We start from the raw sequence: 19,309 nt of genomic DNA, 5'->3' as shown, positions 1-19,309 counted from the left end.
TTAAACTCTGTAGATTTAGCAATGGCTAGAATATATGCATGTTCAGCCACGAAGAAAGCTAGGTATCTCAAGCAAAATAACCCCTCTATACCATTTGGCTTATAACATAATTGTCGCACTGAAATTATATCTAATACCCTTAGTAGCTTAAAACATGAAAAGTTAAGACTTTTGTCATAGGAAATACAATAACTAATAGAATGCACTTTATAACCTGTAGAATCATCAATGCCTGATTGATAATCCGTCCAGCTAAATTGGATTCGACGTCGATGTGAAGCTAGGGAAAAGGAAGAGGGACTGTGAACCTTGATAGTACTGAACATTGCTCTCTGTGATAATGTTCGAGAAGTTTGTAGTTTGAGCTTTTTCTCAGAAAAATCCATACACCATATCATGAATTCTACAGCTCTTGATTTTGCCACGGGAAGTGTATGTATGGACAAAAACTAAGCTTCTAGCGATGAGATCTTTCAAGCATTTCTCTGCAGCCATTTCTAAGCTGTCATTCATTGATACCCTTACATGAATCAAGTTTCTTCAACAAGTGTTCTCAAAGAATCAAGTTTCCCATGGAGCACTTCCATTATTAGTTCTTTGTCATCTCCTCAAGTGTTGTCATGAAAGATGTTATGGCAGCATAAGCCATATTTATTAGTTGTCTCTTTAGTCCTGTGTATTTATGTAATGATAGAAATTTGATAAGAAAGAGCTGTAGTAAATACAACAACATTACCTCTCTCAAACAAGATAGCAAAGAATATATACCATACCTAATAAGAGAATTGTTTCTGGATATGCTAGCAATACTTTCTCTCTCTTCAGCTTTTCTTTCTCATCTTTTGTGCATACCCTCTCTTTATTTGTCCCACTCCTTTTTCTATCTATCTAATAATATCCTTCATACTATTTGACTGTTACAACTTAAATCATAGAGACAGATGAAAAGGAAGCAAAATATTAATAAGAGAGGAAAACTAGAGAAAGACTATATGTTGTATTTCCGGTAGAGAAAGGTAGAGAAAGGTAGAGAAAGGCGTTGCTGGCTCTAAAGAGCTAAGAAAACACTGATAATACATCTTAAAAATGAAGGGCTAATACTAAAAGACAACAAGGAAATCATAATGATGTTCAACTTAGCCCATCATCAAACAACAACTATACCTCCAAGGGTTGGTTGAGATTTAGCTAATTACCTTGTACTAATGATAAGAAAAGATTACAAAAATAAAAGTAAAGAAAGACAACATGGTTTTTCTGCTACACAACTTCTTGAGTCCTTTCACTTCTTATGAGATTTTCATTTGTATTCCAAGATCATGTTGTTCTCTAGTGCCAGTCCAACACAAGCCCTCAATATGTTCTCAAGCATTGCCCTCTGCTTTGAAAGGGCAATCACCATTGGTGTACCTGGTGGTACCTGTTTACCAATTCACAAACACAAACATAAAAAACTGTTCATCTTAGTCTAACCAATTAACTGTAGTGTTATTTTTATGTTATATTTATGGTACTTCCTAACCAATTAACTGTTCAAGGAACATATGTTTTGCTGCTATTTTTACAAAATGAAAAAAGAAACTTCAAGAGAATTTACCAGAGGAGCCTTTGTAAGATAAGTGAGGATGGTCGCGACGGGATGGAAGGAGTGGAACTTACCCTGAAAATCAGACATGGTTCATGTAATTCAGACAAATCAACAGGTAATTTGTAAATGTATAAAAAGTCAGGGATAAAGAAACAGACCTCTCCTTCAGCTTTGAGCTGAATGCGGATGCTGATTTCAGCCAGGAGGACTAAATCCAAGATAATTGGAGCAGCCAAAAGAGAATCCTCACAGGTATTGTGCAATACAATAGTGTTCCTTCCACCCATGAAAATCTCTGATGTGTACTCATCCATTGCCCTCTTGCTATCTCCCACATATGGTACATACTGAATCCCATAAATCCAATGTTAGAACTAGTATTGTGCCTTGTCACATTTTTTAATTAGTAATCAATTACCTTAATCACAACAACATGGTCAGGGTGCTCTCCAGGCTCATAAAGGATGGCATTACTAGAAACCATGTCATCGACAACGTTGCTTTTCGAGATCTCCTTTGAACAGAAAGTTTGAGGGGCAGACAGATTCATTCCATCAGTGTTACCCAAATGGTTGTAGCTCACGATTGATGTTGGCTGTAAAAAAACACAAGTTTCACCACCACTCAACTTTCCTCTTTCAAGATTCCATATTTTACATATCAAATGTGCTTTATTAGTTTAAAAGATGTATGAAATTAGAAGCAACAATAACCATAACTTAATACCAGCTCCAACAAGGAAATAAACCAGCACTGACTTCATCTTGGTTTGACCACTCTTAAAGTCATCACCACCAATCAAAGTGTTCCTCTTGATGGCCAAATCAATGAGGCCTAACAAATTTTCAATGAATACATAAGACTAACACACAACTGATTTCCCAAAGAAACAACAACAATAACAACAACAAAGCAAGATTTTTAATTTGAAACTGCAACATACCTGGGACAAAAGTATTTTGTGGGCTTCCATTGATGAAGGGTACATTTTCAAGAATACAAGCAATAGCATACAAGGTGGAAGGAGATATTTCGGCCTCATTTCTATCCACAGAAGCAAAGAGGTTTTCCATGGTATCATTAAGGCCAACAACCACACTGCTGTATCTTTCAGTGTTGGCAGTCCACAGGACCACCACCTTGTCCACTTTGTTGTTCTCCTTAAACTGCCTAATTTACCCAAAAACAACACTATAATTAGCAACCAAAAGGTTATGTACTTTGTGATATAATAAAACAACCCTGTTTTACCTAATATCCTTAATAATTTGATCAACTTGTTCTTTCTTGGTTCCTGTTATTTGAAGTTTTGATGATTTGACAAACTTGGGGACCTTGTAAAGGTACCAGTTTCTTAATTGAGTATTGCAGGGTTCTTGCTTGAGTATTGCAGATGAAACAAACTCAAGGACTAGTAGAGGTACCAGGCTCTCATGATGAGGAGCCAGTTGATTGCCAGCTGGAGATGGTACAGAAAGTAGGTGCACACTTCCCGATGGCGTTAGAAAGTGTGATTTTTCCATCCAATGGGGAAGAACTTTAGGAAAATGACTTGCCTATATAAAAGGCACTTTCCTAAACATTTTTGTTCAGTTTTTGCAACTTGATAAAAACTTTTCAAGAACTCTTGCAAAGGCTACTACAAAGCAAAGGCAAAATTATTCCAAGAACACCAACAATATCTGGAGTTTTTCGTCTAGTTGTTTAGGAATATATTCTCTTGTTCTTAAACTGTAAACCATTCCTGAATCTATAAAGGAATTGGTGTGTTGTGTTAGAAGTCTAGGTTGTCCAGGTGGGATAGCTTAGTGGTAGATTGTTTTCTACTTAGGCTTGTTAAGCAATAGAGGACTATTGCTTAACTGTAAGATTGATAACTCTTTCTTACGTTTGGTGTAATCGTGTTTTACTTTTGCTTTTGAAGATTAGTGAAAACGATTGAAAATCCTGTGAGACAGGTTGTGGTTTTATTCCCTTAAGCAAGGAGGTTTCCACGTAAAATCATTGTGTTGATTTTACTGCATTTAACTTTCTGTTTTATTCATTAGTGTAGTAAGGGACCTGGTCCATTACTTGTTAAGTGAAGGCATATATTCTATCAAGTAGTATCAGAGCAGGCACTTTCTATTAACACCAAGGAAGTGATATTTGCTTTAAAATGGCAGATCCACTTAACCTCGAAGAAGGTCAGTCATCACACAGACCTCCTCGTTTCAATGGACATTTCTACAGTTGGTGGAAAGTTAGAATGCATGACTACCTCATGGCTGAAGACAGCGAGTTATGGGATATTGTACTGGATGGACCATTTGTTTCGATGATGGATGAAAAAGATGGAGAGAAGACCATTATTGTTCCAAAGCCTAGGCAGAAATATGACGAAGCTGACAGGAAAAAGATTGAAAAAGGTTTCAAAGCTAAAACTCTTCTGGTCTGTGGGATAGGACCTGATGAGTACAACAGAGTGTTAGCTTGTGAGTCTGCTAAGGAAATTTGGGACTGCTTGAAGACTGCACTTGAAGGAACTAAACAAGTCAAAGAATCTAAGATTGACATGCTTAGCTCACGGTATGAGAACTTCAAAATGAAGGAAGGAGAAACAATACATGACATGTTCACCAAGTTGTCTTCCATTACAAATGAGCTGTGAAGTCTGGGTGAACCTATAAGCATGACCAAACAATTTAGAAAAGTGCTTCGAATTCTTCCAAAGTCTTGGGAGATCAAAGTTGATGTCATTACAGAAGCCAAGGACTTGAAGGTGCTGACTATGGATGCTTTGATTGGTAATCTGAAAACACATGAGATGAATCGAAACTATGATTTGTCAAAGAAGGAAGCCAAGAAGGACAAGTCATTGATGCTGAAGTATAAATCAGATGACGATTCAAGTGATGATGATGATATGGCATGTCTCATCAGTAGATTTCAAAAAATTGTGAGGAAAAACAAAATTTATAAAAGAGGAACAAACGGTACTCGAAATGCTGCTCAAGGTGATACTTGCTACAAGTGTGAAAAATCTGGGCACTTCATCAGAGAGTGTCCTTTACTCAAGAATGAAAACAAGGAACATCAAAAACACAGGAGTGACAAAGAAAATAGAAGGGACCTGGTACTTGGCAACAGAAATCGAAAAGTTGTTGCTGATATGGTTGTCAAAAAGGCTCTTGCTGCATGGGGGGATTCTTCAAGTGATTCATAAGAGCCTGATGAGCCAAAAGATGTGTCCATGGTTGTCATGCATGAGGAGGAAACTGTCTTCAATGAAATGTTGGCTCTCATGGCTCACACAAAAAATGAAGAAGAGGACAATCAGGTAACTCTTCTAGATATGAAAAATGACTTGGATAAATATTCTCTTAAAAAATTGAGAACTTTGGCAAAATTCATGATTGATTCTGTGATAGTGTTAACATCTGAAAAAGACACCATGAATGTTGAACTTGACAGTTTAACTGAAAACAAATTTAAACTTGAAGAGAAAACGTCAAGAATGGTGTCTCTAGAGTCAAATAACTCTAAACTTAAGAACCAGTTGAATCAGATTACTGAAGAAACTGAAAAGCTGAATGGAATGTCAAATAGTTTGCAAGTTGAAATTCAAGAAAAATTGAAAAACTCTGAGAAAAACCTTGGTCTGTCACTTGAAAAGAGTAACAAATTAGAACAGGATATTGTGAAACTTAAAGAAGAACTTGAAAAATCCCTTAAGTGGACCAAATCCTCAAAGTTACTGTCAAATGCAACAAATCAAAGTAATTTCAATAAGAAAGGACTAGGAAGTCTGAACATAAGTCCTCCTTATAATCCTCACAGTAAGTATGTGTTTGTGTCTGACAATCTGTTGTGTCTTCATTGTGGTAAGAATGGACATTTGAAGGATGAGTGTGCTAGCTGGAAAAACTCCTGTGAAAGGTTCTGTAATTATGTTGAAAGGCAAAATGTACCAAAAGAGAGACCTGGTCCTCCAAAGCATGTTTCAACTCACAGATTTTCAAAGAAGAAATCTGTCCCTGCTCCTATGTCCTTTGTTAGAAAGCTTCAAAATCTACCATATTGGACTAGATACAATCTAATCACTCCTTTGTCTGCCTACTGGGAACTCAAGCTGAAATGGGTTCCCAATCTTAACAAGTGATATTTGGTGCAGGTGAGTGAGAGGATCAGCAGTCAATGTTGGTATATGGATAATGGTTGCTCTAAGCATATGACTGGTGGTGTAAAGAACTTTCTCTCAATCAAGACACTCCAAGGAGGAGGTGTCTCATTTGGTGATGGCAAGAAGGGGTACATTTTGGGAGTTGGCAAAGTAGGAAGATCACTTGAAGATTCAATTGACAATGTTTACCATGTGGATGGGTTGAAGTACAGCTTGGTGAGTGTGTCACAAATCTGTGACAAAGGAAATGAGGTCAAGTTTACTTCTGAGAAATGCACTGTGGTGAGTCTTACTACAAACAAAGTAATTCTCACTGCACAGAGAAGTAAAAATATGTATGTGGCAAACTTAGAAACGTCTCATGGAGATGACATAACATGTCTTAGTGCTCAAAAATGAAAATGATGATCTCTGGCATCGTAGGCTGGGGCATGTGAGTTCATCTTTATTGAACAAGTTGATTTCTAAGGACCTGCTCTGAGGTCTGCCCAAGGTGAAGTTTGCTGAAAATAAAATATGTGAAGCTTGTGTTAAAGGAAAGCAAATCAGGTCATCCTTTAAGCCCCAAAATCAGGTAACATCATCAAGAACCCTAGAGCTGCTTCACATGGACTTGTGTGGACCCTTAAAGGTTCAAAGCAGAAATGGCAAGAAGTACATTTTGGTGATTGTTGATGATTACTCAAGATACACCTGGACGATATTCTTGAGATCAAAGGCAGACACAACTGAAGAGTTTGTGGTATTCTTCAAAATGATTCAAACCAAATTGAATCAAGTCATTTGCAGCATTCGATCTGATCATGGCACAGAGTTTGAGAACTCCACACTCGACAGATTCTGCATGGAAAATGGTACGAGTCATAATTTATCTGCTCCAAGAACTCCTCAACAAAATGGAGTAGTGGAAAGAAAGAACAGAACCTTAGTGAAAATTGCCAGAACTATGATTATTGAATAAAATCTTCCTCAAAGTTTCTGGGCTGAAGCTGTTAACACAGCATGTCATGTTACCAACAAGTGTCTAATAAGAGCTATTTTGAACAAGACTCCATATAAGTTGCTCAACAACAGAAAGTCAATGCTGAGCTATCTTAGAGCATTTGGATGCAGATGTTTTGTGCTGAATAATGGAAAGGATGATCTGGGAAAATTTAATCCCAGAAGTGATGAAGGAGTGTTTGTTGGATAGTCTTCATCCAGTAAGGCTTACAGAATATTTAACAAATGAACTCAATGCATTGAAGAAAGCATTCATGTTGTAATTGTTTAAGATGGAAGCTTGAAGAATGATGGATCAAATGATGATGATGATGTGATGAAAATGCTCAAATCAAAGAAGTCTGAAGGAGGTGAAGGTGATGTAGATCAACAACTGAACAATGACTGTGATGATCAGAATCATAGTCTACCTGACGAGGCTGCTGAGGGTGAAAAGGATGATATGGTACCTGGTACTACTCAAAGTTCCAGCCAGAGTACATCAGACTCCCTAGAAAATGATGTCACTCTTGATGAAGAAGAACATGCAGATCAGCCAAGTCAGTCTGCTCCAAGGTCAGGATGGAAGCATAGTTCATCACATCCTCTTGATAATCTCATTTCTCCTTTGAATTCTGGAATTCATACTAGATCAAAAACAAGAAATCTAGTTGCATTCTCAGCATTCATATCATCTATCGAGCGCAAGAATGTTAAAGAAGCATTGGGTGATGCAGACTGGATAAATTCTATGCAAGAAAAACTCCATCAGTTTGAAAGAAGTAAGGTATGGTACCTGGTTCCTCGACCTGAAGGCAGAACAATAATTGGAACTAGGTGGGTTTTCAGAAACAAGCTTGATGAAAATGGAATAATTACTAGAAATAAATTCAGGTTGGTGGTGCAAGGATAAAATCAAGAAGAAGGAATAGACTGTGATGAGACTTTTGCACCTGTTGCCAGAATGGAAGCTATTAGAATTTTAATAGCTTTTGCTGCATTCATGGGGTTCAAGCTCTACCAAATGGATATGAAGAGTGCATTTCTGAATGGAGATCTTAAAGAGGAGGTGTTTGTCAAGCAACCTCCTGGTTTTGAAGATGGAGAGCTACCAAATCATGTGTTCAGATTGAATAAGGCACTATATGGTCTGAAGCAAGATCCAAGAGCATGGTATGAAAGGCTGTCAAAGTTTCTGCTGAAGAATGATTTCAAAAGAGGCATGATAGACAATACTCTGTTCTTATTAAAAAGAGAACAAGAATTGCTTATCATTCAAGTGTATGTGGATAACATAATTTTTGGAGCTACTTCAGAATGTTTGTGTGAAGAATTCTCATCACTGATGGGAAAGGAGTTTGAAATGAGCATGATGGGTGAATTAACATTCTTCCTGGGTTTGCAAATCAAGCAATCATCAAATGGGATTTCAATATGTCAGGAGAAGTACATTAAGGAGATGTTGAAGAAATTCAATATGTTTGATTCTATACCTATTGATACTCTTATGGGAACAAATTCCAAGATGATAGTAGAAGAATCTGATCCTCTTGTGAATCAGACAATGTACAGGGGAATCATTAGATCCTTGTTATATCTGACTGCTAGTAGGCCTGATATTGTGTATAGTGTTGGAATGTGTGCCAGGTTTCAAGCATGTCCTCGTGATTCACACTTGAAGACTGCAAAACGTATTCTCAGATACTTGAAGAAAACAGGGGACCTGGTTCTTTTCTATCCTACAGGAGATACTTTTGACCTAGTTGGTTTGCAGATGCTGATTTTGCTGGTTATCAAGTAGACAGGAAAAGTACCTCCAGAATGGCTCATTTCCGTGGATCATCACTTATTTCCTGGGGTACCAAGAAGAAGAACTCTGTGGCTCTTTCAACTGCTGAAGATGAATATGTAGCTGCTGCAGCATGTTGCTCTCAGTTGATGTGGATCAGGCAACACTTGGAAGATTTTGGAATTCACATCAAAGCTATTCCTCTTATGTGTGACAATACTAGTGCTGTTAGTATGGGAAAGAATACAGTCCACCATAAGAGAACAAAGAATATTGATGTTAGACATCACTTTTTGAGAGATAATATTGAAAAGGGAAATATTGTGCTCACATATTGTCCAACAGAAGAGGAAATTGCAGATATCTTCACCAAAGCTCTAAGCAAGGATCAATTTGAGAGAAATCGATTGAAGTTGGGGATGTTGATCTCCAAGTGATACAATTAGCTTCCAACAGTTGAACTTCCTTGATGGTTAAAATTGCAGTGCAGGTATCCTTTGTGTGAATTTTAAATATCTGAACAGATCCTTTTTGTACCTTCTGTAGGTATACTCTCAGTAAGGACCTGCTTAGCAAGGGAAGCAATTAGAACATCTGAGGAATGAAGATTAACTGTGCTATGGTACCTGGTGCCCGTCCAGGTTAGCATTTATACATTAAATTAAAACAGAAAAATATGACCGTTGATAATGCCACGTGTCAGCCATCGGTTACTCTGACCGATCAGTCCCATCGTTTCTCTCTCAAACGACGCATCCAATCACGGACCTGGCACCTTTTCTCTTTCTTTAAAAACCCTTACTTTTTTTGAAATTCTCATCTGTCTCTTAACTTCTTCTTCTTGCTCCCGAAGGGTTGTAGCAAAATTTCAAAAAGCAAAATTTGTCTTCTTCTTCTTCTCTTCATTTTTTTAAGAAACTTGTCTCTAGTGTTAAAACCATGTCTTCTCCTTCATCTTCTTCCAAACAAATGCTGAATGCTCTCAGTGAAATAGAGCCCCTTGCCTTCTATTCTCTGACTGCTACACAAGCCAGACTTCCTCCCCCTTTCAGTTCTGAACAAGACACCCCTGATAACCCCTTTTTCGCCATAGATCTAAACAGTTCTGTTGTGCCTACGGAACCTGGTCCGTTCTAAGACATGTTGCCTGACAATATGTTTGAAGGGGATCTACCCAAGCACAAGGCTTCTGAGTCCAACATATTGGCGGCAAGTGAAGAGCTCGTGATTGAAAGCTTGGCCATGATGGGAAAGAAGCAAGAACAAAACATACTGAAGTCTTGGAAAGAGAAGAGGTAAGACCCACTCAACCTATCTTTGATAAGACCCCTGATTCGGGCAAGTACTCTTCCTCATCATCCTCTGACTTTGCAAGCGAGGAAGAACCTTTAAAGTGGAAGGTGGAGAGAAGGGAAGGGGAGAAATCTAGAAAAGGAAAGGAGAAATTTGTAGAGGAGGCTCCTAAAAGACGACCTACTACGAGGTCTGTCGCTCAAAAGTTGATGACTGATGCCTTGAAGGCGAATGCAAGTTCTACTGCTGCAGTTAGACGTGCAAGAACTTTCAAGATATCAAATTTTAACATACCTGTTGTTAATGTGGTTGAGTTTTCTGGGGAAGAAGTGGAAAAGAAAAATAAGAAAAAGAAGTCAGAAAAGAAAAAGGGAAAGGTTACAGAGCAGGTTGAAAGCACTAAGTCAAAAGGGAAGAGATTTGAGAAAAAGAGAAAGCGGTCACAGGGATCTGGTTCCCAAGCCAGGAAAGTTGAGAGTGTCAACATGCAGGAGGTGGTTGACAGCCTGAGAAACCAAGCTGTCTTGCCAGGAAGAATTTTTAATATGGGGATCATAACTCTTCCTGGCAGGGATTCTCTTCATGATATGGTAGAGATCCAATCTTGGTTACATTTGTTCAACAGAAAATCCCCCATCCTCCATGAAGAAGAAGTGCGCGAATTTTACTATAATATTCAATTCAAGGACGATTGGAGAATCCTCACACGAGTAAATGACATTGCTGTATGTTTAGATGAGGCTGTGTTGAGCAAAATTCTCAGGGTGCCTAGAGAGGGGACCGGGTCTGTGCTAGGTAGAACTTGCTCTTCTGAGTTTCCTGCTGTGATTTCTAAGACACCCACAACCAAGGTTGCTGGGATTTATAAGAAAATCATGAAAAGTGAGTATCAGTTGGTTTTTGAGTTCATCAACAAAGTTCTCCTCCCTCGCACTGAAAAGAGGACAGTAGCAACTGCTGCTGATTTGTTTGTGATGGAGATGTTGTGCAACATTGAGGCCTGAACCTACCTGGTCTAATGCTTGAGCATATCCACACAAATGTCATTGAGAGTAAAGGTGTTCACGGAATGGGTTACGGATACTTTCTCACGGAGGTATTCAAGCATTTTCACATTCCTCTCAGTGTGCGAAAAATGGGGACAGTTAAGCAAACTATCTCCGAAAGTACCTTAGTTGAGTGCGAATGCATTGAAGGAAGAGGCTATCCAAAAAGCAAGATGGCCCAACTTATTGATGATCAGGATCAGCTTAAGCATGAGGTTGAGGAACTTACTGTGCGATTGAGTGGTAGAGAGGTAGAAATTGCTATACTCAAAGTAGAACTACTTACTGCACAGAGTGAGGGACCTGGTTCTTCAGTGGTTCAAGCTCTGGAGAAAGATAATGCTGAGTTGAAGGCGAAGATAATTGCCCTGCATGAAAAGGCCATCAAGGACAATGATGAAGCCAATGCACGAAATCACTCTTGTTATCCAGTCCCTCTCTCATCCTCCCCCCTCTTCCTAACCAGTTGGACAACCCCCACCCCTGTGTCAATTTTTTGTTGTGGCTTATCAATGTGTTGATGGATATTTAGTTTGTTTTTAATGTATTTATGTTATTATGGCGTGCTGGTTAATTTATTCCTCTGTTGTTCTTATCGTCTTCTTTTGTGCGTGCTTTTCCATTATTGATTGATTGCTTGATAGCTATGATCTTTTTTAGTGTTTATGTTGACATCACTGGTTTACTGCAATTCTTTTTTATGATGCCAAAAGGGGGAAGTAAAGCTGTGTGTAGCTAAATGAATGTAGCTAAATGATAATTCAGTGAGGGGAATATACAGTGAGGGGGAATATAAAAAGGGGGAACAAAGTTCGAAAGGATCTTAGATCATGGTTTCAGTGTTTGTCATCATCAAAAAGGGGGAAAATGTTATTTGTAGTTTTGATGATTTGACAAACTTGGGGACCTTGTAAAGGTACTAGTTTCTTAATTGAGTATTGCAGGGTTCTTGCTTGAGTATTGCAGATGAAACAAACTCAAGGACCTAGTAGAGGTACCAGGCTCTCATGATGAGGAGCCAGTTGATTGCCAGTTGGAGATGGTACAGAAAGTAGGTGCACACTTCCCGATGGCGTCAGAAAGTGTGACTTTTCAAGCCAATGGCAAAGAAGTTTAGGAAAGTGACTTGCCCATATAAAAGGCACTGTCCTAAACATTTTTGTTCAGTTTTTGCAGCTTGATAAAAACTTTTCAAGAACTCTTGCAAAGGCTACTACAAAGCAAAGGCAGAATTATTCCAAGCACAACAGCAATATCTGGAGCTTTTTGTCTAGTTGTTTAGGAATACATTCTCTTGTTCTTAAACTGTTAACCATTCCTGAATCTATAAAGGAATTGGTGTGTTGTGTTAGAAGTCTAGGTTGTCCAGGTAGGATAGCTTAGTGGGTAGATTGTTTTCTACTTAGGCTTGTTAAGCAATAGAGGACTATTGCTTAACTGTAAGATTGATAACTCTTTCTTACATTTGGTGTAATCGTATTTTGCTTTTGCTTTTGAAGATTAGTGAAAGCGATTGAAAATCCTGTGAGACAGGTCGTGGTTTTACTCCCTTAAGCAAGGAGGTTTCCACGAAAAATCATTGTGTTGATTTTACTGCATTTAACTTTCTGTTTTATTCATTAGTGTAGTAAGGGACTTGATTCATTACTTGTTGAGTGAAGGAATATATTCTATCAGTTCCTTTGATGACATTGTTAGCACGTGAGCCTTGGTTTGCTGTAATGAAATCAGGGTCATAGATACCAGGGAATGGGACCATGGATTCCATGTAGGGCCTCAGTTTCTTTTGAAGATCAATGTCAAAAACATTAGCTCTTGCCATGTCATCTGCCAAATTCATGTTGCTGATGTCCCATTCTCCAAACACTACATCATCTGGATGGATTAACCTATTTCATTATCAATTGATTAAAAAAACACATCAACAAACAGAAAAAAATTAATCCTCGTCTCATTGGTTTGTGTTACCTCCCTTTTTTAGAGAGTATATTTTTTTTTTAAAAAAAAAAAGCCTTTTGTAGCACAAGATTCATGCTTTACCTCTCCGTGTCAATTCAAAACAGGACTAAACCATTATTTCTTTTATCCGTATACAAAAAATATTTCTTTCTTTTTATGTTAACTTCTAAAGTTAAACAATTTTTTTTCTTTTATGTTAACTTCTAATTTCAACTTTGCATCTTTCATATCACAACATTCATTCTTTTGCTTCTTTAAGCAGTGCGTTAAGTCAAAATTGAAACAGAGTATATAAAAGTGACAACCAACACCAGAAAGTGTCATTTCAAAACAAATAAAGGTTACCATGGGAAGTATGCTCTTAAAGGAAGCATAGATCTCCTGCCCATTGAAGGACCCAACTTGAATAGTAGAGGCCTGTGTAAGAGAACCAAAGTAATTGGCTTGCTGCACATCCTTGGTAGCCCATGAAATTCCTCTGCCAATTTTCAACAACACCTATTGTTTATGCAAGAATCATGACAAAGACATAGAGAAATTACAGAGCAAAAAGAGAAAAAAAAACTCACTCTCTGTTAGCAATAACACCTCCACTCAAGGCTGAACCATTGTTTCCACCCATCCAACAAGCATAACCCTACAAGAAATCAAATTACACAAAAAATCATCACATAACAGAAAAGACCCATGGTTTAATTTCTCAAATCTTGAATATAGTTCCAATCTTTAGCAAAAATGAAGGATCTGGTAAAAAAAAAACAACTCAAAACACACCCAAATTTTGGAACATGAACAATAGTTTTGAATTCATATTTGACAGTTTTTGGCTTAACAGTCCATTGAAATGTCTCATTTTTTTCCTCATGAACCAAATCAGTTGTTTGATAATCATAAACAGACTGAATCTCACTCTCTGTGTACTTAACATTGGGACTCTCAACCTTAAAGTTCTCAATAAACATTTTTACTCACAAACACAACTTTTGAAACCTTTTTTTGTTTTTTGACTGAAAAAAATGGAGAAGAAGACACTTTTAAGGCTAAGAGTTCCACTTGTATTTTTGTTGGCAAAGCCATGGGAATGTATAAATAGAGAAATTTTGTGGAAGCGTAAATACACATTATCTAAGAATTTAATCTTTTTAGAGAAATATGATAAATTATTTCCAACAATTTTACAATTTTCTTACAATATTAAAGATGACGATATATTAAGATATCTTGTTAATATTTGATTTAAATAAAAATAATCAATTAAATTAAGCGTTATTTTCAACAAGAAAAAGCACTATCAACATTATCAAAATAAAAATATAAATTAAAAACAAAGTAAATACACTAAAATTTGATTATAATAAAAACATGAATACTAAAAAAGAGAACAAAAACAAAATCATTAAGGACCATTTATCAATATAATAATAGAATTAAAAAAATTTATCCTAAAAAATCAATGTCTAATTTTTTTATCAACGAACACTTGGAATTTTAAGAAGTAACAGTCTTCTTCGAGGTTTTGAAGATGTAACAACCTTCTCGGCGTTAGAATATGATGGCCCTCTTGGCGGGTCAGATATGTAATGGCCCTCTTGGCAATTAAAAGATGTAACACCCTTCTTGGAGTTTTCGAAGATGAAATGGCCCTCTTGACATTTGCATACATAATTGCCCTCTTGACATTTGAAGATAATGGCCTTCTCGGCAGTTTGCATATGTAATGGCCCTCTTGGCAAGGAAAGTTGATGGACCTCTTGGCGGTTGAAGATGCAATGACCCTCTTAGCGGTTTGAATATGATGGCCCTCTCAGCGTTTGAATGTGCAATGGCCTTCTTGGCAATAGAAGAGGATGACCCTCTCGGCAATGATATTAACTCATTTTATGATACGATATGCATGCCTTCCTCGTGAAAAATACGATGTCCCTCTAGGTGGTTCACATTACTGTGTCTGTCACACCCGGATTCTGGAATCCGAATGCAACTGGCGTCGTTAACCTCTCATAGGTCAAAGACAAGCCTCTTCTTAGCTTTCATCACAATCATATAGTTAAATTTGTGGAAAATTTAAAAATTTTAAAACATAGTGAAGTATACATAAACTTCATATGATTACTATATAAAACAATATTCTAATAAGCTCAAACTAAACAACCATCTATAATTGATTAAACAATTCAAATTAAAGAATCAATGTATCGTAATAATTTGCCAAACGGCCTTAATACAAAGCTTAGAATAAAACATCTGAAATGAAACGCTAGAGACAACCTCCACTGGCTACGTCTAAAGTGCCAATATAGAATGATAGATGTAGCATCCTCGAACTCAAGAGGACCTACCGAAGTCTGGAGATCGCTAATCCAAACCGCTTCAATGAGTCTTCAATATGCTCTTTGACCTGCGCCTATAAAAATAGTAATAGTATAGGGTTAGTACACACTTGTACTAAGTATGGGTGTATGCACATATACACGTAAAGACTATGCATGATCAAAAAAAGCTCTTCCTACAACAACATGTCATTTCTGGAAAGTGAAGTCATTAGACTTTCTTAATTCGTTATTTGTGAATGATGGTATTAATATTACATATTTTATTGCATTCAAAGAACACAACTCATTTTCTATATGAACATAAGACCTTGGAATCATGAACATGATTTTAGAAAAACTCGAGCAAAAATTTATAAATTTGCTCCCCATTAGGACGAGAGCTCCCTCTCCCAACCTTAGTATATTTTTCAGTCTTTTCTTCTTTTTGTTGTGTAGTTCAATGATCTCCTTTGATCTTATGTTTTACTTATAAGTGCAATGATTCATTATAGTCTCATACCTGCAATGAATCAAGTAAGTAATCCAAGAGATTAAGGAAATGTTTTAACTACAATTTAGGCGTGAAATCTTTATAAGCCAATCTTTATTGGCTAGGCCACTTATTTCATCATTTTCATATTATGAAGATAATGGGGTATTGATTAGCCATTATGTTTTACTCTCTTTTATTGGCATAATATAAGAAGTCATTATAAGCCAATTGTTATTTGGCTATGACCATTATTTAATCATTTGCATAATGTGAAGATATTGGAGCATATATCTTGATTTGGCACAAGACAATAACTTGTTAAAACTTCAGTCTTATCAACCACAGATGATTTGACATACTTAAGCTCTTGCTTCCTTAGCTCACTTTGAACTTACATTTCTTCTTCTTTCTTACTTTCTTAAAGAAATCTTTAGAATTAAGATCATGCGAGCTAACATGAAATTCAGTGTCTGCCCCACACCAAAAAGGGGTGGTTCACCGATCAATGTGAACCTATATCATATGAGCTAAATATGAAATCCAGTGTCTTCCCACACCGAAAAGTGGTGGTTCACTTGCTAAAGTGAAACCAAGTCCAGTGTCTTCCCCACACTAAAAAGATGTGATTCACTGTTAAAGTGAACCGAATACTTTCTTTGATCATTAACCGACATAGATCATGTGATATAAACATAAAATATAGTCTCTGCCCCACACCAAAAAAGGGTGGTTTCACCAGCCAAAGTGAAACCGCATCATACCTAGCTCTCTTAGGTGGAATCAACTGGCTAGTTCGTATGCTGGCAACATAGTTCGAAGACTGAGAGATTTTCGAAGACTCTTATCCACCTTGCTGGAGCCTCATCTCATGAGGCTTACATGTCTAGAACAAGGTCATTCCTAGTCAATCGATGCTTTGTTCAACTTATTTTTCTTTATAACTTTTAGTTGACTCAAACATTATGGAAGCTTACTTCTAGTTATGAGGTTTACTTAACTCTTTAGATAACTTGTCATCTCTTTCTTTACTTGATGAAATGTGAATTTAAGTCTTACATTATCATTATGGTCTGAGTGAAACTTGTCTCACGAATTCTAACACCCTCTTATGTAAGTATCTTTAGCAAAATTGTTTAGGTGAAAGTGGGATTTGTGTCACTTCTTTTAACACCCCATTCTGGTTAATTTCATAATTCATAAGCTTTTGGATATTTATACAGAGTATGTTGGGACTTGTGCCAATCATTGGCGTACCATTGGTTATGAGTTTCATTGAGTTACATTGGTCATGCTTAATATTTATCATGTATTTGGCCTCACAAGAAACATTATAATTTATGGTTGTCATGTAAGATTGGTATGATTTAGTCATTAGCCAACTTTACATCATATTTTTAAAATAACATTGTAAGCCAATTTATTGGCATCGACCAAACTTTCACATATTATGATAATCTAGAATATTGTTAGCCAATTTATTGGAATAAGCCACACTTTCACTAGACACTGTTCATGAGAATACCATTAACCAATTCATTTAACTTCATGTATATATCATAGTAATCTCATCATGTAAAGCAACCAACTTTTTGCATTTGAATAGCTTATATGAACAATTCAATGTTCAGTTTGGCTAAGCTAATACATTAATTTGGCATCGAAGGTTAATTAGCTATCTTTAATTCTCATTCTTATCTCTTCTTGGAAACATTACATTCCAAACTCTTACAAACATATCTATTGTAAAATACAAATAGTGATCGAAATCTTCACCCCCCCTTTCAATAGTAAATTGAATTTCATAAACGAATTATAACAATTTCATCTTCTCGAACACAATTAGGCATTAATCATATGGATCTAACCTAGAGGTCTCATTCGACATATTCAAATCATATAAAACATACACATAATGATCAGTTAGCACCACATACCAACAACATGTTCGATATTACATCTACATACTATTAGGATCTAAAACAAGGATAACTAAGGAGATAGACGTTCAACAATGTCATTGGGAACAACCCTAGTTTCGATATTCTTGAATTCCTAAAACGTTTGAAAAGACTCTTGGGGAAAGGAATCCAATAGAGAAAATGCATACATTATGTATAATTGAATCTACGAAGTTCACCTTGCACTTTTTCACGAAAACTTTGAAGAACTTTTTGATATCGCCTAAGAAATTTTCCGTTTTTCTCCCGATTGCGTACTGTTTTGAGTTGTGAGTTTCTAGTGTTTAATCGTGAGTCTAGATCTAGGAAATTAATATTTAGTAATTTAACCTATACTAATTAACTTAATTAATAAATGAAATAGCTAATTTACTAAAACGCCCCTCCTAAATTCACTAGAATTAGAAGAACACTTGACTTAACCAAAATCTGAAAATTGCTTAATGGTTTTGGTTTTGACCAATACAATTAATTAATTAAGTTGCTAATTTTATTTATTAGGTAACCTAGAGTAATTAATAAAGTACTCCTAAGTTGTTAGGACCGTAACCAACCCTTTGGACCATCCTAGGTTACGTACTAGGATGTTTCTTAGTTAGTTACTTGTCTAGTGTAAGGATTTAGGTTTGACCATTGAAATTAATTGATTAAGTTTTTTATTTAATTAATTAAGTGACCTGGGGTAATTACTAAAGTGCTCCTAAGTTGTTAGGACCATAACCAACCCTTTGGACCATCCTAGGTTAGGTACTACGATGTTTCTTAGTTAGTTACTTGTCTAGTGTAAGTATTTCGGGTTTCACATTTAAATTAATTAATTAAGTTGTTAATTTAATTTTTTAAGTGACCTAGGGTAATTATTAAAGTACCCCTGAGTCTTAACCCTTTTGGACCATCCTAGGTTATGTATTAGGATGTTTTTTGAGTTAGTTACTAGGTTAGTGTCACCCGGTTAGGTCTTAGGTTTTTGGGTGCACTAGTTAGTTTATTTCGGTTAGTCCTAGGTTAGTTAGCTAGTTAGGTAAGTTAGTTATAGCTAGAGTTTTTTAGGAAGCTCAGCCCCGCATGGCACCACCACATGTGCTCCTGCAGCTAACCACCCTAACTGAGTTCTTGTATATGTGCTTGCACATGGGTTGCTGCTCATTTTACTTGCCACAAGGATCCTCACTATATCCTTGGGCACTGCTTACTCTACATGATCATTTTGAATGATCATATGCTATGGTACCAAGCTTGACACTTGGATGCCTCGTACATAAAGTGTTAAATTGAGAATCAATATTTTAGCTTAGGGTCTTCATTGTAGGTATATTTCTTGAACAAGCTTGTTAACACTTAGAAAATTGGCTAACACTTTTTTAAGCAAATATTTTCAAATACGCCCAATCTTTCTCAATATTGGGATTCCTACCCCAATACGTATTCTTAGAAACTTACTAGGCTCTTCACTTGACATATACATTTTCTGGGATGTTGCAACGTCTGGCATCAACAAGATTTGTAAATATTTTCCAATAGTTCTTGATGCTGAAAAAATGTAATTTGATATTTTTGTAGATGCTTGTACATGTTGAGAGTTCTGTTTTTGCTTGCTGCTATTTTGAACATTTTGAGTTCATACTGTCTCATGCTTTGTTTGATATTTGAACAAGGTGTTTCGCTCTTATTCTGAACTACTTTTTTCTTCTAAAGTACTTCAATGACTTTTCTACAATCACAGAAAAG

At 36.5% G+C, this 19,309-nt stretch overlaps 1 pseudogene; it reads right to left on the bottom strand.

The window, feature by feature from the left end:
- Positions 1-978: 978 nt before the first annotated feature.
- Positions 979-13,901, bottom strand: LOC101268755 (inositol-3-phosphate synthase-like; annotated as a pseudogene).
- Positions 13,902-19,309: the final 5,408 nt, after the last annotated feature.

Source organism: Solanum lycopersicum, chromosome 4, assembly GCF_036512215.1.
Source record: "Solanum lycopersicum chromosome 4, SLM_r2.1".
Classification (NCBI taxonomy): Eukaryota; Viridiplantae; Streptophyta; class Magnoliopsida; order Solanales; family Solanaceae; genus Solanum; species Solanum lycopersicum.
The sequence above is the reverse complement of the archived record's forward strand: the minus strand, read 5'-3'. Positions and strand labels throughout refer to the sequence as shown.